A 22,978-nucleotide genomic window follows, 5' to 3' on the forward strand; every position below is an offset into this window, starting at 1 on the left:
GAACACCCATACAATGGAATACTATTCAGGGATAAAAAGAAAAGCTCTGTAAAGCCACAAAGACATGAATGAACCTTAAATGCATATTGCCAGTGCAAGAAGGCAGTCCACAGAATGTGCATAAACTGTATTCTAGTTGATAAAGTTATTTCCCATGGGAGTATGGGTTAGCAGTCTGAAACCACTGTTCATGTGTACTAGAACTGAGCAAGTTAGTGAATGGACGGCAAATGGTAGGAGCCAGGTTTCTCACTGATATGAGTAGGAGGTTACAGACAAGCAAGAGAAAAAGGCTATAATCCCTGGAGTGATGGACTGGAGTTGTAGACAAAACTTGTGTTTTAGCTTACATTAGATACAGAGTTACATTTAGAAATATTTGTAGATGTGTCCATATAGAAAGTTATTATATACACACACATTTCCTTGATCTGTAGGCTCAGAAGGCTTAGAAGCAAACTATCCCAGTGACAATGACAATATTTAGCACCAAGATCTTGGTTTTTGTTCATGTCGTTCTCCAATAAAAGGAACCAGGGTTTCTTGGATCTAGGGCTAGTACAGGAAATACATAAGATGAGCCAAGAGTACCTTACAGGGCCAGAAAGTAAGGAGGTGCTAAAACAAACACACGAGAGCCCACAAACAATGATGGAGACAGGTCAACGGACACAGCAGCCAACTGAAAGAGCACCCATGGCTAGATCCAGAATAATCTGAGTGGCAAAATGAAGCAGTGCTGAATTATAACCCCAAGTACACTTATGAATCTGTAATGATACAAATAAATGACTGAATAAATAAGTAGGGAAGAAAAGACAAGTCTCCCACGTAGAAGAACTCCAAATCATTTAGATAGACATTCTGCCCATATAGGGGGAAGCATAACTTCCCAGTCCTCTAGTATTGGCTTCCTATGTGACTCTTCCGAAAAGTATAGTATGAAAGGGGAGTAATTCAGTAGTGGGGAAGCCTGATCAGCCACTCTGCTGGGTGATCCAGGTCAACATCAATACTGAGAAGTCATCTTGATAATAGGCACCCTTGGCCCATGTGGTCATCCTTCCAGAACCCCAAATCCCAATCCAATCATGAGAAAAAGAGACAAATCCCAATGGAGTCACCTTCTACAACAGACCTGACCAGTACTCCTCAAAACTATCAAGCTTATCAAAAACAAAGAAAACCTGAGAAACTGCCATAATCAAGAGGAGTCTAAGAGACATAACATTACATGTAATGTGGTTTCCAGAATGGAATCCTAGAAGAGAACAACTACAGTAGGTAAAAACTAAGGAAATCTAAGTCAGTTATGGAGTTAGTAATAATGTATAAATACTGGCTAATTATTCACAACAAATGTACCATCCTAACATAAGATGTTAAGAATGGGGAAAACTAAGTCTGTCTGAGCTCAGTGTCAAAGGGTGGTATGGGTAACCCTCCCTACAGTGGAAAGGTTGGTGACACGAATACAAAAAAGAAAGACATTATCATTTCCTTGCAATCTGGTATGTGCCTTAACTTACAGGTTTCCCTCCCATCTTATTTATTCCATACTAAAATTTGCAGAGTAGTTCAACATATCTTCTGGCTGCTGGATTAGCTGTAAATTGAATGCTGGGATCCAGATACTTGCTCAGATGTAGGATCCTGCTCTTAATACGACTCTAGGTAGTGAAGCCTCCTTCCACCAGAAAGCACATCGGGTCTAGTTGTCTCTCTTTTGGAGATGTTAGCAGCTTTGGATGCTCAATACCTAGATCTTAAAGGTTGCACAATGCAGCATTCTTTGTATTATTTTAACTTTAAAACGTTTTGAAGTCAGCTTTACCGAGGTATAATTTACATACAATCAAAACCACCAATTTTAAATCATAAGAAAAAGTGCATTGGGTTGTAACAGTTCCTGGATTTCTACTATTCCATACATAAATGAAAGCATTGTATATACACACATTCTTTCCCCTTTATTTACAAAGAACAAAATAATGGCCGTAAGTTTTCAAGGCATCAACAAAACTGGGGGGAAATGCAGCCCTTTTCCCTGTTTGTTGACATCACCGGTAATCCTCTTGTAACGTGAGAGTGAACTTACCCTTCAGTCTGAAGTATGTATTTCTAGTTCTCTTTGACATGCGTAGTTTATCATAGTTTACAAAGACTTTTCAGACTTGTTTTCTTATTTGGTACAAATACTTACATCATAACGAGGCATGGCAGACATTATTAATGCCATGGGCTATGCTGAATGGGGACACAAGGCAGGTGGGGTGGGGGTTGGGGGAGAAGAAAAGCAATAGCCGTGGAAGGAAAATAAACACGCACGTGGATGACAGAGAGAAGATGAAGGACATATTCTGACCAAGTGGATAATCTCAGATGTTACCAATATCAGTTTGAAAACACATTCAGTATTTTAAACCTTGAAGAGAGTCCAGGAACCACAGCCATCAAAACTGTGTGGAAGCCTCTTCACTAACAACAAACCCTCTCTGTGAAAATCGGATGGAGAAACAGGAAAAGAAAATAGGCTACATTTATTTTCCCCAATTCAGACTTCTACATTAGTTCAGAGCGTGAACTGCATGGGCAGAGGACCGAGAGCACGCAGGCTCCTGAGGAACACAGACATGGCCTGGAGTCCCAGCTCGCATGTTCCTGCGTGACCTTGGGTGATTCACGAGCTTCTGGACTCTAATTACCTCATTTGAATAACAAGGAAATAATGTCTTTTCCCAGGACTGTAGAAGAGACGAAGGTAAGTGATAAATAAAACATTCTGGGACAAATTTTATTTCTAATGAAAACTCAGCCACTATGACACTGTGCAGGGTCACCAGGGCCGAATCCTTAGGGTCCCTTGGGAGCCTTTTCTCCCAGTGGTTCAGAAGCTGCTCCTGAGCAATGAAAAAACTTAACAGTTTGATTCAAGTTCAGGAGCTTCTCCAGCAAAGACAACTGGCAAATGGGTTATGCAACGAGTATATTGTTACGAAAATTCACATTGGATGCGATTCAGAAAATCTTATTCAAATGAAAGCAGAAAAACAATTCATCTTTAAAGGGAGAGGTTCCTCATTTCTGTCAAAGGGGTCGCTTAGACTGTGCTCTGAACAGGACCTCAGTGATCCTTCTGGTAGAGTTTAAAAACGCTTGGTCATAAAGAGTTATTCATACAAGGTACACAGTAGGGATTCCAAGTATTATATTTATATTTGTATAGAATGATATATGTTGTATGAATAAATACTGATGGCAATTATTTTTACGTCAGGGACTCAAAACCCTTCCTCTCAAAAATAGAATGCTCAGCAGAAAAAGCAAATTATCAAATGATATAGAGAATAGAATGCCATTTACATAAATGTTTAAAATATAAAAAGATACTACTGTGTTACCTTTCGTATTATATATATAATATATGCATATATAATGTATAATAGATATAAATACATATTGTATATTTATATAATATAAATATACAATATGAATTTAAACATGTACATTTATAAAATGTAATAATATGTAAACATACATATATATGTGTGTGTGTGTGTAGATACATATTAAACAAGCAAGATATACAATCTCCTCTGGGGAGCGACAGGAATAGAACTAGAGAGGCTTCAAATGTATCTGTAATATATTGTTTCTTAACAAATAACTGAAGCACAGATGTTAAAATATTCAGGTTTGACAAACCTATGTATTAGGACCAAAGATGTTTATTATACTACTACCTATGCTTTGCTGTATTACATAATGATGATTTAAATTACTATAATTAAAACAATGCAAACACATGATATAAAACCCTTTATAGAATAAAGGGGTACAATAAGAAAATTTAGAGCTTCCTAATGTGTGTCTCTACCATCCCAGGCCCATTTACCAAAAGTATCACTTTGATCAACTACATTGTAGTTCTTTCAGGATTACCTTAATAAATCTCAAACATATACCATTAGTCCTAGTTTTATTAATTTTAAGCGAAATCTATGAACATACTTCTATAAAAGACAAAATAATCAGCTGCATGACACTAACCATCATCCACCTCTTCCCCTCAACTGCTCTTTGAAACTCTGAACGATGTTACTTTTGCAAGGTGTACATCAATTACATGGACCAGTGTATCTACACTTCACCCTAGTTCTTGGCACTTGAAATGTTTTTTGTACTTTTTTTTACAATAAAAGTATGAATTTGGGGAGGGAAGAACGTAAAGTGAACTGGAAGCTATTTTTATTATTATTTTTAATTCTGGTAAAATGCACATATAATTTACCATCTTAACCATTTTTAAGTGTACAGTTCAGTGATACTAAGTGTATTTACATTGTGGTGCAGTCATCACTGCCATCCATCTCCAGAGCGCTCTTCGTCTTGCAAAACTGAAACCCCATAACCACTAAATACTAACTTCCTTCCCTCCACAAACTCCAGCCCCCACAACCGCTACCTATCACCATTCTGATTACTGTATCTATGAATCTGATTACTCAAATTGGAATCATACAGTATATGACTCTATTATACTGTATATACAAACAGCATAATACTGTTTAAGTGAAACTCCAGAATAAGCAGACTCATTTAGTGCTTTTGTGACTGGCTTATTTCACTGAGCATAATGTCCTCAAGGTTCATCCATGGTGTAGCATGTGTCAGAATTTCCTTCATTTCTAAAGGTGAATAATATTCCATTGCGTCTTCAAGACACTACTTTCAATTCTTTTGGATATATAGCCAGAAGTAAAATTGATGAATCATACAATAATTGTATTTTTAATTTCCATAGGGGCTGCACTATTTTACATGCCTGCCAACTGTGAAACTGTTCCAGTCTCTCCATATTCTTCCCAATGCTTATGCTCTGGTTTTTTACTAATAGTCATCGTAATGAGTATGGATGGTATCTCACTGTGGTCTTGATTTGCATTTCACTAATGATTGATAAGTCATCTTGAGCATCTTTTCATGTGCTTTTTGTCCCTTCATATATCTTTTTTGAAGAAATGTCTGTTCAAGTCCTTCGACCATTTTGTAATCATATTGGGTTTCTTTCTTGTTGAGTTGTAGAACTTCTTTATATATTCTAGATATTAACCCTTTATCAGATGCATAATTTACAGATATTTGATCCTATTTTATGGGATAATTAATTAGTATTTTATTCTTCTTGATGCTATTCTATATGGAATGGTTTTTCTTAATTTCCCTTTCAGATTGTTCATTGTAACTGTATAGAAACCCAAGTAACTTTTGCTTATTTTATATCCTGCAAGTTTGCTGAATTTATTAGTACCAACATTTTTTTGTGGAATCTTTAGGTTTTTCTACATATAAGATCACGTTATCTATAAAGAGAGATATGTTTACTTCTTCCTTTCCAATTTGGATGCCTTTTATTTCTTTTTCTTACCTAGTACTTTGTCTAGGACTTCTAGTACTATTTATTAATTGTAACGGTGATAGTTTCAGTCTTTCAGCATTTAGTATGATGTTAGTTGTGGGCTTTTCAAATATGGCTTTTATTATACTGAGGTAATTTCCTTCTATTCCTCATCATTTTACTGTTTTAATGTGAAAAAGTATGAAGAATTTTGTCAAATGTATTTTCTGCATCAATTGAGATGATTGTGTGGCTTTTTCCCCTTCTTTTTGTTAATGTAGTGTATTACACTGATGGATTTTTATTTCACATATGTTTCACATATCCTTGCATTCCAGGAATAAATCCCATTACATCATGGTGTATAATCCCTTTAATGTGCTGTTCAATACTGTTTGCTTGTATTTTTTTAAGGTTTTTTGCATCAATATTCATCAAGAATATTGGTCTATAGTTTTCCTTTGTTGTAAGTCTTTGTCTGGTTTTTGGTATCAGGATAATGTTGATTTCATAAATGAGTTTGGAAGTGTCCTCTCCTCTCTAGTGTTTTGGATGAGTTTGAGGAGGATTGGTATTAATTCTTCTTTAAATGTTTGATAGAATTTACCAGTGAAACCATAGGCTCTGGACTTTTCCCTGTTGGAATGTTTCTGATTACTGATTAAATTATCTTACTAGTTGCAGAACTGTTTAAGTTTTTTCTTTCTTCACAGTTCAATCTCGGTAGATCATATGTTTCTAGGAATTCATCCATTTCATCTAAGATATTCAATTTGTTGATGTACAATTACTCATAGTACTTTTTTTATTTTTGTAAAATTGGTTGCAATGTTCCTTCTTTCATTTCTGATTTTAGTTGAATCTTTTGTCTTTTATTCTAAGTAAATTCAGCTAAAGTTTTGTCAGTTTTGTTGATCTTTTGGAACAAACAACTCCTGGTTTCATTGATTTTTCTCTATTGTTTTCTTATTCTTGATTTTATTCATCTCTGCTCTAAACTTTATTTCCCTTCTTCTGCTAACCTGTGTTTAGTTTTATTTTTTATTTTCTTAAGATATAAATTTAGGTTACTGATTTGAGATCATTTCTAAATCTAAGCATGTAGATCTATAAAATTCCCTCTTAACATCACCTTTATTAGTTTTGATATGTTTTCATTTTCAGTTGTCTCAAGTATTTCTAATTTCTCCTGGAATTTCTTTGACCTATTGGTTGCTTGAGAGTGTATTATTTGCTTTCCACATATTTGTGGATTTTCTAGTTTCCTTCCTGCTGTTTACTTCGTTTCATTCCGTTGTGATCAGAAAAGATACTTTCAATAATTTTAATCTTTTAAACCCTATTAAGACTTGTTTTGTGGCATAACATAGGTCTATTCTAGAGAATGTTCCACCTATAGTTAAGAAAGTGCATTCTCTTGTGGTTGGGTGGGGAGTTCTGTACATGTCTGTTAGGTCCAATTGGTCTATACTGCTGTTCAAGTCATCTGCTTCCTTACTGATTTTCTGTCTGATTATTCTATCCATTGTTGAAAGTGGGGCATTGAAGTCTGCTGCTATAATTATAGAACAGTCTATTTCTCCCCCCAATTTTGTCTATTTTTCCTACATATATTTAGGACCTCTAATGTTTGGTGCATATGTTTAGAACTATTGTATCTTCTTTGTGAATTGACCTTTTTAATCAATAGATAATATCATCCTTTGTGTCTTTTAAGAGCTTTTGATTTAAAGTCTGTTTGATATTACTATAGCCATCCCTGCTCTCTTTTGGTTACTAGTTTCTTAGAATACCTCTTTCCATCTTTTCACTTTCTATCTATGTCTCCCTAAAATGATTCTCTTGTACACAACAGATTATTAGATCCTCTCTTAAAAAGCCCATCTGTCAATCTACCAGTCTGTGTCTTTTGGTTGAGTAGTTTAATCCCTTCAACATAATGACTGATAGGGAAGTAGTTACTGTTGCCATCTGGTTGTTTTCTGTATACCTTATAACTATTTTGTCCCTCTTTTTCTACCTCACTATCTTCTTTTGTATTTAGTTGATGATGCGTGATGACATATTTTGATTCCCTTCTCATTTCCTGTTCTGTATATTCTACAGGTATTTCCTTTGTGGTTACCATGGGAATTGCATACAATATCCTAAAGTTATAACAATCTATTTTAAACTGGTAACAACTGACTTCAATTGCAACCAAAAACTACTCCTTCACTGTTTTCCCCCTGCTATGTTATTGATGTCACAAATCACATGTTTATACATTGTGCATACTTTATCATAGATTTATAATTATTTTAGGTTTCTGTTTTATAAATCCAATAAAGCAATAAAGGTAGAGTTTGAACCAAAACCAAAATAATGCAGATTTTTATATTTGCCCATGTATTCACCTTAACTTGAGAATTTTATATTTTTAATGGTTTTCAATTGTTATTTGGCATTCTTTTGTTTCAACTTGAAGGAACCCCTCTAGCATTTCTTGCAGGACAAGTCTAGTGGTAATTAACTCCCCCAGCTTTTGTTTTTCTGGGAATATCATACATTTTCCCTCATTTTGAAAGACAGTTTTTCCAGAACCAGAATTTTCAGTTGACAGGGTTTAGCTTTTTTTTTTTTTTACCTCTTTACATGTATCATCCCATGACTTTCTGGCCTGCAGAGTTTCTGCTGAGAAATATACTGAGAATCTGAGTGAGGATCCCTGTATGTGACGAATTCCTTTTCTCTGCTGCATTCAAGATAGTCTCTTTGTTTTTGACTTTTCACCATTTGGTTATATTGTGTCTCAGTGTGGGTCCCTCATGGTTTTATTTTACTGGGATTTCATTGAGGTTCTTATACGTGCATGTCTTTCCTCAAATTTGAGTAGTTTTTCAGCCACCTTTATTTCTTCAAATAAGCTTTGTATCTCTTTCTCTCTGTGTTATCCTTTGGGGACTCCCACAATGAATATATCGATCTACTTAATGTCACAGAAGTCCTTAAGCTCTGTTCACTTTTCTTCATTCTTTTCTCTTTTTGGCCCTCAGATTTAATAATTCCAAATGACCTATCTTCAAATTGCCAATTCTTTCTTCTGCCTGTTAAGTCTGCTGTTGAAACCCTCTAGAGATTTCTTTAATTTGGTTGTTTTTTTCAGCTCAAGAATTTCTGTTTGGCTCTTTTTTATAATTTCTCTCTGCTGATGGTCTCATTTTGTTCATATATCATTTTCCTGACTTCCTCTAATTCTTGTGTTCTCCTTTTATCTTTATACTTACAAAATTTGTTTTAAACTCTTTGTTGAGTATGTCTGAAGCTTGTGTTTCTTTAGGGTCAGCTTCTGGACACTTATTTTGTCTTATCAAATAGATTGTGTTTCGCTATTTCTTTGTATGCCTTTATGATCTTCTGTTGAAAGTGGGTATTTGAAAAAACATCCACCTCACCCACTCTTTGGAGACTGTTCTGTACAGGGGAAGACCCTCACTAAAAAGCCTAGTATGAAGGTTTAAGATTTTCTCAGGCCTTTTCTGGGCATAATCTTCCCTGGACCCGTGTGTGGCTTCTTTTAAATGTCTTAAATGCCTGACATGTCTTAAATGTCTCACCTCTATTCTCTCCCAGGGACTTACCAATTTTATTGTATTCACCTGCCTGTCATCTTTTGCCCCAAGTTATCCATGGGTCTGCAGTCCACCTGAAGCTCACTCGCAACATGTTGCCTGTCAGTGTTTTAGCAACCTCCAATCTGATAGCCAAAGTATACCATATTCCCATCAATGCTCCAAGTCAGGTGAGACAGAAACCAGTCAGGCAGCCTCCCTAAAAGCCAGAATGTTGCAAATAAGTTCTACATCTTTTCCACTCTAAATGAGGAACAGTATTGTTCAGCTTCATCCAGCCAAATAAGGAGTGGGGCAAAGGTGAGCAAAAACACCACAAACTGTCCTATTATTCTGAGTGTGACTTTTCCTTGGTTTGGAATTCATTAGGCTGCTGTAGATACCTGGTTTTTAGAGTTCCCACAAAATTACTTTGATTACTATGTCATTATTTACTTGATGTTTCTGTGGATAAATGAAGGAGTTTCCTAGTTTGCCATTTTTTACAGTCATCTTTTTTTAAAACCTAAATTGGTGGTATCACTACCATAAATTAGATTAAGTTATTCAATGTCTTCCTATTAAAATAAAATTCAAACTCCTTGGCCTTCAGGCATTGCATAATTTGTCCAAAGCCTTTCCTGTCCAACTATAATTTGCTCTATTCTTTCCACTTCTCACTAAGCTCCAACCAAAATAAAATTTTAGTCCCAGGAATGCTTAAATTCTTCCTGCCTTGAGGTCTTTTCACATGCTCTCGCTTTTATCTAGAACACCTTTCCTTCCCTCTCTGCATTGCTAATGCCAATTTTGTTCTCTCAAGTATTATCTCATGAGACCCTTCTCAGAAAGCTTGTCCTTTACCTTTCACATCAGGTTAGTCCTATTGTTCTATACATCACAACACCAGCCATTTTTCCCTTATATGGCCTTTTCAACTGTAAATATATAGTTTTTTGATGATATTTACTCAATATCTATCTCCCCTACAAGTTTGCAATCTCTTCAGCATAATGAAATGTTTGCTGTTTATTGCTATATCCACAGCCCCTAGGACAGCTCCTAGGACACAGTAGGCACCCAAAAATATTTTTGTTTGTTTCTTTGGTGAATAAATGAAGCTCTTGTTTTACCTCCTCCCCTTTTTAGTACTGTGAGATGCTGCTGCATACGAATTCCATTTCTGGTTTTAATATTTACGCACTAGTCTGTTTCAGTGTCTTTCCATTTTATCCCTGTGCTGACCTGGGGCAACGTAACAAAGTAGCAAAGCTTTCCTCCTTCAGTGTCCTTCGACTACCTTAATCATTTTCTTTCCCTTCAGGTAGCCAGTGCTCTCCTCCTGTGAAAAAGTAATTGCATTTCTAAAAATGACCTTGAGTTCTTACTAAATTCTAGACTTATTTCATCAAGAGGCCCTCTTAGCAGTAGACAGTGCATAAACATATGGTGGAATTGCCCACATCATTGACAGGCATGGAAGAAAGGCAACTTTGGAGGGAGCTCCATAACCGGTAGGTAGCAGTGCTGAGTCCCTCCTACCTTCCCTTAGGAAGTGGCACTGAGTCCCTCCTCGCCACCTCATTCCTTTTTTCAAGCCTTCATTCACCTACTATATGAACAGTATATACAGAAACTAGTAGCACAGAAATGAATAAGATTTGATCGCCATCTTTAAATTTAGTCTAGCAAAAGAGATGGCTACTTAAATGAAAATTATAATACATATCTAATTATTAATTCATTCAGCAAACATTTATTGATAACTTAATCTGTGTCAGGCTGTTGAGAAAACAAGAATGAAAAGAAACATTGTTGTTCTTAAACAGATGGCAATATAAAGGCAAACATATTTATAAGCAATTATCGTTGAAATACATGGCTGAGGTCTCAAAGAAGTGGGAAATAATTGCCTCATATAATTCTTTCTGCAACTCCCCTAATAAAGGAAATTTCCATCCTCAGGAATATTTTGCCTTTAACAAATGGCAAGGAGGCAGGCCACTTTTTTTCCAGAAAGAAACAAAGCACAATATAAAGGGAAAATTATGATGAAGGAAGACAAAGGGACCTATAAAATGCAAGGAAATAAATGTCAGGAGAATAAAAGGTTAGAGTAAAAGCCCATTTAAACTTTTAATAAGGTTGAACAGGAATCAATTAAAAACAATATTTTCTCAATTCAGTTCCACAGCTAAAGGGCTGCTGGGATCTTGCTGGGTCACTTGCTTCAATTCCCTGCCTCAAGGATATACTTGATTTCAACTATCCTGGATAGTAACTGTGATGTTCCCACCCATATTTCCTGGTTTCTGTGCAACTTTATTTTTGCCAATTAACCTAATTCATTTTTTTACCTTGGCAGAAGGAAACAATAGAACCAGCATCTATTTATAATCCATTGTTTCACCTAGAGCTTCTCAGAGGCAATATCTGATATGGAATTTGGTGAGACATGGACTACCCAGGGCATACCCCCTTAATCATCACTACCAAACTGTTAGGGAGGACAGAGTGTGAGGACCTGAAGTATAGGAAAGCATCTTAACTGAATTTGTTAGTATTTTGATGAAGAGACATTTGGATTGAATTTCTTTGTTTGCACTAAGGGTCCAAATTACAAACTGTACATTCAAACTCCCTCTCAGGAATCATAGTCTCTGAATCTGTATGCATCCTCAACTTTTTTTGACCCTACAATGGAAAACCAAAATACCAACTGTAGTGGACACTGTGGAGCTCAACCACGTCAGAGCCCAATGATCCTCCCTAACTTTTTAATATCAAACAGGTTGTGTCCTTAGATAATAAACAATCCTTTTACATGTTTTGAATGTTCAATGTATTAAATCATTGCCAATAAAATTTATAAATTGATTTTCCTTAAATATTTCCCCCTTTATTATAAATGAAATTAAATCTTCTTAAATGATTTACAATAGATTTAACAATTTAGCCTGGTGGATTCTTTTGAACCTACAAACACCTCAATCAGTAGACAAACCAACCTGAAATACAGTGTTTCCAAATGTAGTACTAATTTAGACTTAATCACATTTAGAACATCAACATGGGCTTGATCTATTTCTTTTTTATTTCTCTATTTGCCTGGAACAAATAGTTCTAAAATTCATATGAAACCACAAAAGATCCCAAATAGCCAAAGATATCCTGAGAAGGAAGAATAAAACAGGGGGGATCTTGCTTCCCAACTTCAAGCTCTACTACAAAGCCACAGTAATCAAAAGAATTTGGTACTGGCACAAGAACAGACCCATAGATCAATGGAACAGAACAGAGAGCCCAGATAATAAATAAACACATATATGGCCAATTAATATATGATAAAGGAGCCATGGACATACAATGGGGAAATGACAGCCTCTTCAACAACTGGTATTGGCAAAAGTGGACAGCTACATGCAAGAGAATGAAACTGGATCACTGTCTAACTCCTACACAGAAGTAAACTGGAAATGGAACAAAGGCCTGAACATACATCATGACAGCATAAAACTCACAAAAGAGAAAACATAGGAAAAAATCTCTTGAATATAAACATGAGCAACTTTTTCCTGAACACATCTCCTCAGGCAAGGGAAACAAAATCAAAAGTGAACAAGTGGGACTATATCAACTAAAAAGATTCTGTACAGCAAAGGACACCATCAGCAGAACAAGAAGGCATCCTACATTATGGGAGAATATATTTGTAAATGACTTGTCTAATAAGGGGTTCACATCCAAAATATATAAAGAGCTCATTACCAAACTGTTAGGGAGGACAGAGTGCCTCAACAACCCCAAAACAAATAACCCTATTAAAAAATGGGCAGAGGAGGTAGAGAAAGACAAATGCCAAATGATTTCCGTCATTTGTGGAGTATAACAATAAGAAAAACTAAAGGAACAAAATGGCAGCAGACTCAGAGACTCCAAGAAGGGACTAGTGGTTACCAAAGGGAAGAGGTGCAGGAGGGTGGGTGGGGAGGGAGGGAGAAGGGGACTGAGGGGTATTATGTTTAGTACACATGTTACGGGGGATCACGGGGAGAACAGTGTAGGACAGAGAAGGCACATAGTGGATCTGTGGCATCTTACTACACTGATGGACAGTGACTGCATTGGGGTATGGGTGGGGACTTGATAATATGGGTAAATGTAGTAACCACATTGTTTTTTCATGTGAAACCTCCATAAGAGTGTATATCAATCATACCTTAATAAAAACATTTTTTTAAATAAAAAATGGGCAGAGGATCTGCACAGACACTTCTCCTAATAAGAAATTCACATGGCCAAACAGGCACATGAAAAGATGCTCCACATCGCTAATCAACAGGGAAATGCAAATTAAAACCACAATGAGGTATCTCCTTACACCAGTTAGGATGCCCAATATCCAAAAGACAAGGAACAACAAATGGTGGTGAGGACGCAGAGAAAGGGGAACCCTCTACACTGTTGATGGGAATGTGAATTGGTTCAACCATTGTGGAAAGCAGTATGGAGGTTCCTCATAAACCTAAAAATAGAAATGCCATTTGACCCAGGAACTCCACTCCTAGGGATTTACCTGAAGACAACAAGATCCCTGATTCTAAAAGACATACGCACCCCTGTGTTTATAGCAGCACTATTCACAATAGCCAAGAAATGGAAGCAACTTAAGTGTCCAACAGTAGATGAATGGATAAAGACATGGTACATATACACAATGTAGTGTTATTCGGCCATGAGAAGAAAACAAATCCTACCATTTGCAACAACATGGATAGATCTAGAAGGTATTAAGCTCAGTGAAATAAGCCAGATGGGAAAGACAGGTACCAAATGATTTCACACATTGGTGGAGTAAAATAACAAAGCAAAACTGAAGGAACAAAACAGTGGCAGACTCCAAGAAGGGACTAACTGTTACCAAAGGGAAGGAGTTGGGGAGGGTGGGTGGGGAGGGAAGGAGAAAGGGATTAAGGAGCATTATGATTAGCACACACAATACAGGTAGGTAACGGGGAAGGCGGCATAGCATTCAAAGACAAGTAGTGACTCTATAGCATGGACAGTCATTGCAATGGGTGGGGGCTGGTGAGGACTCGATAATAGGGTGAATGTTGAAATCACAATGTTGCTCATGTGAAACATCCATAAGATTGTATATGAATAATACTTTAATTTTTTTTAAAAAAGATGATGCTTTAAAGATTATATAGTCCCTTATAGTTATAACTATTTATTAAACCAATACGAATTTTTCTAACCATGAGGTTCAACAAAATGTTGGTTCTTTGTAACTGGAAGTTACTCCTCATATGATGAATCCTTAAGGTACTTGGATGGCATTCAATAACCATCCCCATTATAGCAGCACTAAATTTATATATGTGCAATTACACTCCTATAACAATGAGCACAACTAGTACCAAATTTTGGTTTCAAGCTACCACTAAGAAAAGCACAAGTGCTACTTGGAGAAATAACTGATTCAAGGGACTGGAGAGAGAAAGTGTAAGATGAGCTGGAAGAGCTTAGTGTGCCAGAAAGTAAGATGCTCAAAATGCAGTGGGCAATATGGCAACTAATAAGTGTGAAAGGAATGAAAGGGGAATTAGAAAATTTTTCAACCATATAGTAATAATTGATTCATACAAGAATCATTAATGGGTGATTATCATGAGAAAATTTGTTGGGATATTCACACACTTTCAAAGTGTCTCCCTAGTGAAATATCTTTCCAAGTATTTGTTCAATTCCAAAGGGAAAATGGTATTTACAATGAAGAAGGCTGACAGATAACCCCTTAACCAAGGGATCAAAGTCAACAGCACTAACAGCAGTAGAAACTGACATGGCCCAGATGATGCACGGAGCAGAGCGCAACATCACATACACAACTCCTGCCAAAAATGCACAGCCTGAATCTACATGAGGACCCACTTCAAAAATGGTGATGCTATGAAAGCAGAAGTGAAGTGAGGAAATCTCCTAAATAAAGAAGACAAAGAGATTTGACAATTAAATGCAATGTGTGATACTGGCATCAGATCCTCAATTGGAAACAAAAGGTTATTAAGAATGTTATTCCTATTATTTGGAAATATTTTATTATAGACCATATACATTAGATACTAATAATGTAGTAATGCTAAGATTTATGAATGTGATATTTGTGATTAGGTAAAAAGGTAAAATAATGTCCCTGTTCTTAGAAAACACATGCTGAAATACTTTGTGGTAGGGTCATTAAGCCTGAAATTTAATCTAAAATGATTTCATGATTTAGATAATAATATTAATGATTTTATAGGAACACTTATATATGAGAGAAGGAAAACTAATGTGGAAATTGTAAACACCTGGTGAATATAGGTAAAGGGTGTATAGGAATGAGGAATGTGAGTTCTTGGAAGAATAAAGGGCTAGTATTGTCCACCACTTTTAATTTGACAAAACACCTGAAATACATTTCTCTTTGGATTCATGTGTTTTACTCATTTTTCCAATTTACTGCAGTATACTACTTAGAGAGTAATATATAGTACTATACAGTAACATATACACATATACATATGTATGTACAATATATATATACTGTATTTATATATATACACACATGACATATAGTATCATGTCATACTATATACATACTATATACTGTATATAGAATATGTTGCAATATCCCACTTAGAGAACGAAGTTTAATTAAGCACCACTTTTTGCTACATTGATTGGATACGTTACTTTACAGACTTTTCTCCTGGCAATATGTCAGCACTGTTGGCACTTCTTTGTGGTATGTTCTTCCTCCATTTTCAGTTTTAGCTGAAATAGAAGCTCCTCTGCGATCCTACCCTGTCTCCTCCAAAAGACTTCGTGTGCTCCCACGAACCTTCAAATAATATTCTGACACTGCTGTTTCTCCTTCTGCCTACATGTGCCTATCTGTGATGGTGTTTCTGAACTACCATCCAACATTCCTTTTCCCGACCCATAATTTGGAAACAGGAGTAGGGGATTTATTTTCCTTCAGATTATATCTCCTCCCTGCTGACTTCTCTCACCTCACCACTGCCTCAGAATATCCAGACAAGACAACCGGCTGCGGCATCTCACCCCAGTTCAGACCCGGTGCTCCCACCAGCCAGGTGGGTGGCTGTGGATGTTTACGGCTCTACCTCTCAGTCTTCTCATCAGTAAAACTGTAAACTGTCCTTCACATAGTTGTAGTCAGCATCACATAAGTTAACAAATGTCAAACTCTTAGCACCCTGACTAGCAAAAAAATGTAAAATGAATGTTACCTGCTGTCATCACCATCAATGCTACAGCAGCGCAATCAGCAGCTGTCCAGAGACAGAAAATCAGAACTAATGAAATGTAAATGTTTCTAGTCGCTGACATTAAGGTGTGTTTAATGAGGTATGTACCATAGTTAACTCTTATGACCAAAGTTTCAGAGAGTCTCATAGAGGGAAAGTCACAGTAATTTTAGTCCTGAGTTCACAAAAAGCAACCATTAATTCTTAACCTAATTAATGACATTAACTTTCACAATAATATGTTCCAAAAGCAGAGAAATCTATTAACCAAATAAAAGTATGACTCATATATTCATGGGTCCATTCTTTAGCTGGCATTCATGGGGCATCTACCATCTATCAGGTACTCTTCTGAGTCTTGGTGACATTGCAATAAACAGAGTAGACAAATTCCGTGCTTCCATGAAACTCACATTGAATGAACATACAGTCATTCAATGCAAAAATAAATTCTGTATGTTATACATCACATAGTGATAAATGCAAAGGCCAAAAGGGTCAGAAAGAGACAGAGAATAATGAGGAAGGTGCTACTTAAATTGGTAAGTCAGAGAAGGCCTCCCCCAGGAGTTATCACTTTGGAAATTCCTGATTAATTTCATCTTCTTATGTTTTGAATAATATAGATATTAAGTCTGCCAATATACAACAAACTCATATCCTTCATTGTGTAAAATCTTGCCCAAGATCACTGTGTCCAGATTTTTAAACAGAGGAACATTCTTGGCTAGTTATGGATTAATTCCGATCCATAGCATACCTGCAGCTGTTGAGCACACACACCAACTTCAATTAGTTCCAGCCTGGGAAGCACCACTTAGCTCCCAGTGAAACAGAGATGTCAGCTTCGGGTGACTAGTTTATGCTAGCCTGAGCTACATTTAGGCAATTTATGGGACATAGTTTACTCCAGACTCATTTATCAGTCTACAAAAACCATTGTATTCTGAGTTCTGTGTCTGTTCAGGATGCTAATGGTTAGTGGTTCTCTTCTGTGATTAGAGTGTGGCTGTGACATTTCTTTTTCTTCCCCACCCCACCTTTCTTGGTTAACCCTCACTTCAAGTATACTGCAAATCATTAAAAGTCTCTACCTTTTTCCAAAAATACATAATATCAATTATTCTATTTTTGAGGGTCACATCATATTCTATAAGGAATCTCCTCCATTTCATGTGGTCAATGATTCTGTGATACGCTGCCCAGACTCACCTTTAAGAATGAAGGACCTAGTCTCGCCCTCAGCCCTATTCTGGAAGAGCCTTGGTTGAAGAGAGCTATGTTGCCCAAGGTTACTTCCCTGGACATCCTGCATCTAATGACTGGTCAGACATAGGCATATAAAGGCCCAGTCCCCTCTCCTCAACTCAGGACCACTCTACAAGGCCTGTCCACACCAAGATCTCCCCGTGGGCCACTGTGGCATTCACTGAGCTCACATCCCAGCCCAACCATTCCTGCTGCCCAGTCTCACTTCTTTCTCTTATCTTCCATGGATCCTTCCTCCAGAGCACTCTCTAATGCGCTATCACATTCCAGGGAGACTAGCATAAATTCAATGCTTCCATTAAAGACCTAAGGGATGCAAAGGTGTTGATCCCCATCATATCTCCATAATTCACCAGTCACTCACCTTAGATGGACTGTGAAGAATAACAATGGATTACCTCAAACTCAACTAGGCAGTAGTAGCCCAATTGCAGCTGCCTACCAAATACATCATCTTTGCTCATACAAATTATGACAACTCAGGCACATGACTTGTCAAACACATTTTTTTCTTAGCCTCATAAACACAGAGAACAGACTGGTGGTTGCCAAAGGGGTGGGGGTGTGGGGGATGGATGAAATAGGTGAAGGGGATAAAGAGGTACAAACTTCCAATTATAAAACACATTAACCACAGGGATAAAATTACAGCATAGAGAATATAGTCGATAATATTGCAGTATCTTTGAATGTTGACAGACGGTAACGATACTTAACATGGTGAGCATTTAGTAATGTATATAATTGTCAAATCACTATGCTGTACACCTGAAACCAATATAATATTGCATGTCAACTGTAGTTCAATAAAAAATACATTACTTTCTAGCCATAAAAGAAAAGAAGATCAGAAAGAGTTCTGGAAATAGATAAGAGAAGACATATGCAGTCCTGCCCAGGAGTTACATTAATTCTTCTTCCATGCCATAATATAGTTTTAAGAGACATTGACTGACTAGGCACATCACAGAAAATCTTACTGGTCCATTATCCCTGAGAGAGCATGCAGACTGGATCAGATGAAAAAAAAAGTGACAAACACACTGCAGGCCTAGGTGAAATACATGGATGCCAGAGGGTGGGAGATAAACCCTATGAGCATTCAGGTCCAGCCATATCAGTAACATTTTTAGGAGTTTCATGGTCGTAAGCATGTTGGGACATTCATTCCAAAGAAAGGACAGATTGTTGCAACTTGAACATCCTACCACAAAGAAGGAAGAAAGAAGTACACACAGAAGGTGTTTCCATGTCTGGGAATTTCCATAGCCAGGAATACTGCACCAAATCGTGTGCCAGGCAGCATTAAAGATTTCCAGCTTTGAGTAAAAACCAAAGCAGGAAAAGAATGTATACAATGCAGACTGGTACAAGTACCCCTGTCACTTGAGTAACATAACCCACCAGTATGCATCGCATTAGGGTTATCTGCAATGGGAAAGGTGCCGTATGGTATTTATAGCAAGCCCAAATGAAGAGTCACAACACAGATAGATGTTCAGGGTTTTGGAGTAAGGCCATGCCATCTACAGCAGATATTTATACATCTTTCAAGAAGTAGATCCTGTTATTCTATTGGGTCCAGGGTGAAATGCAGTGCCTGACCATGGACACCAAGTAGCCAGGAGGCCTGAACTTCTCATAAGCTGGGTACTGTCAGACTACAAAGTCATCAGGTCAGATAGTTCTAGGACTCACACATCATGAGATGGACACAGCAGACCCAAGACCAAGCATTAACAGGACCAGGAGACACAAGACAGCTACATGAGCAGGTAGCTTAAATCCTGAAGTAATCTACCGTTGTAGCATTTGGCCTATCATACCCATCACCATACTGGGGATCCATCACAGGGTTGATGCAAAGGAAGACAACAGACACATGTTCTGGGTTTGGATTCGGCTTTTTCTTGGAAAAATATCCACGTTTGGTTATAAATGGGTTTGCCCTATGTGTGGATAAAAGCTGAAAACAGAGGGAGGTTATATTATAGCCTGACTTAGATGAGGCTCTTAAGAGTGACAGAGGAAAATCCTTCCAATAAGCAGAGCTTAAGGCAATGCGTTTGGTCATGTTCTTTGTTTGAAAAGAGAAGTATCCCAATGTGCAGGGACCGCTGAGCAGTAGCAAATGGCTTGACTTAGAAGCTCAGTAGTCAAGAAGAATAAAAGCTGGGAGGGCAGGAAAAGGAGCCCTGGGTTAGCAGGATTTGGATGGACATGAAGTGTGAAGATCTTTGTGTCAAATGTTAATACCTGTAAAAGAGCATCCATCATGGAAGATACACGAAATAATCAGGTAGACAATGCAATCAAGCCCGTTGATGTCAGCCAATTTCTGTAATCAACCTCCCTGGCACTAGCACAATGGACACTGGAAAGAAACAGCTATATTGGCAGGGATAGAAGCTATGCACGGGCTCAACACTTTATCTCCATTTACCAAGGCTGATCAAGCTAGTGATCTGACTGAACGTTCAATCTGCTAGAAGCCGAAACCAATGTTAACTGCCCAGAAAAGCACCGTCCCTGCAGGAGCCAAACAGCCACCTGGCTGCTTGTTGAATATATGGGCCCTTTCACCTGAGAAGAAGCTGTAATGCATTTGACAGGAACGGACACATGTTCTGGGTTTGGGTTTTCTGCCTGGAGCACACCAGTCATCAGTCTGAGCACTTAAAGCATTCGATTTATCAGTGTCATCCTACATGACACAGCGTCAGACCAAGGGGACCATGTCAAAGACAGCAGGTGCAAGAACGGGCACCTGGACCTGAGCATGAGACCATTTGTCATATGACCTAGCACACCAATAAAAAGCTGCAGGCCCCACGGAGTAATGGGGTGGCCTGTTGAAGGCACAGCTGAAGGGGCAGCTTAAATGTGATACTGTCAATGTGGGGTTCCAGCCTCAAAAAGATATTGCGCACTCCAATTCAATGATACTTAGGTTGTGCTACGTTTCTGCTGTTCGAGTACATGGGCTCAGGACCAGATATACAGAAGCAAGAGTGGAGCCGCCGCTCACCACTCCCAGTGGTCAGTGCGGATGCTTCATGCTTCCCATTCCTGCATCTCTGGGACCTGCATTATACTTGAGGCCCTGTTTTCCAAAGGAAAAATGGTTTCACTATGGAAGCAAAAAGATTCTAGTTGTAGTATAAGCTTTGGCTGACATCTTAGTCATTTTAGGCTCTTTGAGCCAAGAGAGAAGCTTATAAAAGAAAGAGCCGCATCTTGGCCATGGTAATGAACCCTGATCATTGGGAGAAGGTAGGCCTTCTTTTTTCTACACAATGGGGACACAAGATGTGATCCACTTGCCTGAGCTTGATGGCAAATGGAGGAGGGCAAGGGAGGCTCAGGGTGCGCAGGGTCAGGCCGCCGAGACTGGCGGGGCACACGGGGAACGGCTCTGGTCCTTAGTCCTGCACTAAGCAGAGGTTGACTTCCAGAGTGGAGGTTAATTGATTTTATGGCCTTGGGAATATCACTCGGAGTCTCTGGTCCCATCTCTAAAATGAGGTAGACTAAATGATCTTTAATGTCCTTTAGAGCTCTAAAAGCCTGACATCTAAATATATAAATCCCAAAATCATTATTTCTGTGACATGGCATTTAAGAGGGACATCTCTGTTTTATTGTTAATTTTGTTACCAAGAAAAAAAAATGTTAAGTCCGTATGAAAAAAATCTCAGGTCCTTGCCCCCCCAAAAAATGTTTTTTAAGTCCTATTAGTTCATTGTTTCTCGCCCCTTTGTTCCTTCCTTATTGACCTTTAAAAATTTTTTTTGTGTGTGTATACAGTTATATAATCATCACCCAGATCAAGATATCAAACATTCTCACTAATTTTTCCCTCTTCACCTATTTCACCGTTTTTTAAAAATCCTTTTCTGGCATGTACCTTTTTCTCCCGCCCCTAGGAGGCTTTGAACAAATGACGGTACTCAGCACCGACACACGACTCTTGTAATGAATGATTTCAAACATTTCATGTTTCTCCTCCCTGTTTCGCTTCTTTGCGATCTCTGTTGCATCAGACAGACTTTCTGTCTTGTTCTCCTTATTCAGTATTCATAATTCAGTTTATGACTAGAGCTCCTCAGAAATACATGCATGTTCTCACCAAATGCTTTTCCTTCCCTAACGCGCATGCTCTACCACCTTCCTGCCCCATTCCATTCAGCCGGCATGCCTTTCTCAGCATTCTTGTAGAGGTTGCCTAAAACGACCCCTGTTCCCTTTCCTATCCCTCCCTGCTAGCATCCAACAGGCCCACACATTTGCATGAAGAAGAAAAGACATGCCCACACATTGCACAGGAGCAATTAGGAATGAGCCATTCTGGACGTCTGAAGAGGAGCCCCAAATAGACATGAGCTGAGTGTGTTCAGGGCTCACTCTGCCAGAGGAGTTCCCTCAGTTAGTTCTCCCAGGCTGTATTTTCAGAGTCATCTGTCACAGCTCCCAGGCCAGAACTCATAACTCATGTGCTGTGCTCTCCATCAAGACACAGTTAATGTCAGAAAGGGGTTACTCTCTAAAGGAGATCTTGACTCATGTCCTGACTGCCAGGCCACAGAGCCGCTGAAAGGAAGAGCATACGGCTCACCTGCATCAAAGCTACAGTGACAACCTTCCACACTGTACAATACATGTATATCTCCTCTTCTCAGGCCATCCCTCCAAACCAGTAATGTACTTTTAAATGAGGGATGTTAACAATAAATACGTATTGCCATGTATGGTGGACTCCAATGCTATGTGAAACAGAGACATCGTGGCAGAGGGAGAAAGTGAGAGTTGGTAGGTTCCTACATTAGTGTCTCCCACATGCTCCTGGTTGCTTGTCCGCTTCTGGAAATGTGTTTATTCCTTGTCAGTCAATGAATGAATGTCAAAGATAGTTTTGGGGTTGTTTTTCAGATCCTCCCATTAAATCATACCGAATCTGTAAGAGAATAAATCCCAACTCCTTTAAACCAAAATACCATGATTTGGAGTATTCTTTTTCCTAACCTTGTTAACTGCCAAATGTTCTCAATGCCTGGTTCTTAGTTTTAAGATGAAAGCATTTTCCTCTCCTTTTCCTCTCAGAAGGTCAATTTACTAATCCAGAATTGTTTACCTTCTTTGCTTATTGACACGTCACATCACAACGGGTTCACCTACTCTGTTGTCAGAGCACTGAACACAGACATGAAGGTGGGAAGGTAACATTCATGCCATAGTATGTGCCAGCAAACAAACAGGAATGCTGGCTATGAAATTCCTTGAGGATGAGAAAATGTGCACCTGTGTGCCTCAAAGCCTTGTGTCTCGAACTGCCGCTCCCCTCCTGTCAACCTTGCACAGTGAGGGGAAGAAGGTTGGGAATGTCTCCAAAGCTCTCAGAACAG

This window comes from Manis javanica, chromosome 12, assembly GCF_040802235.1.
Source record: "Manis javanica isolate MJ-LG chromosome 12, MJ_LKY, whole genome shotgun sequence".
In the NCBI taxonomy this organism is placed as follows: Eukaryota; Metazoa; Chordata; class Mammalia; order Pholidota; family Manidae; genus Manis; species Manis javanica.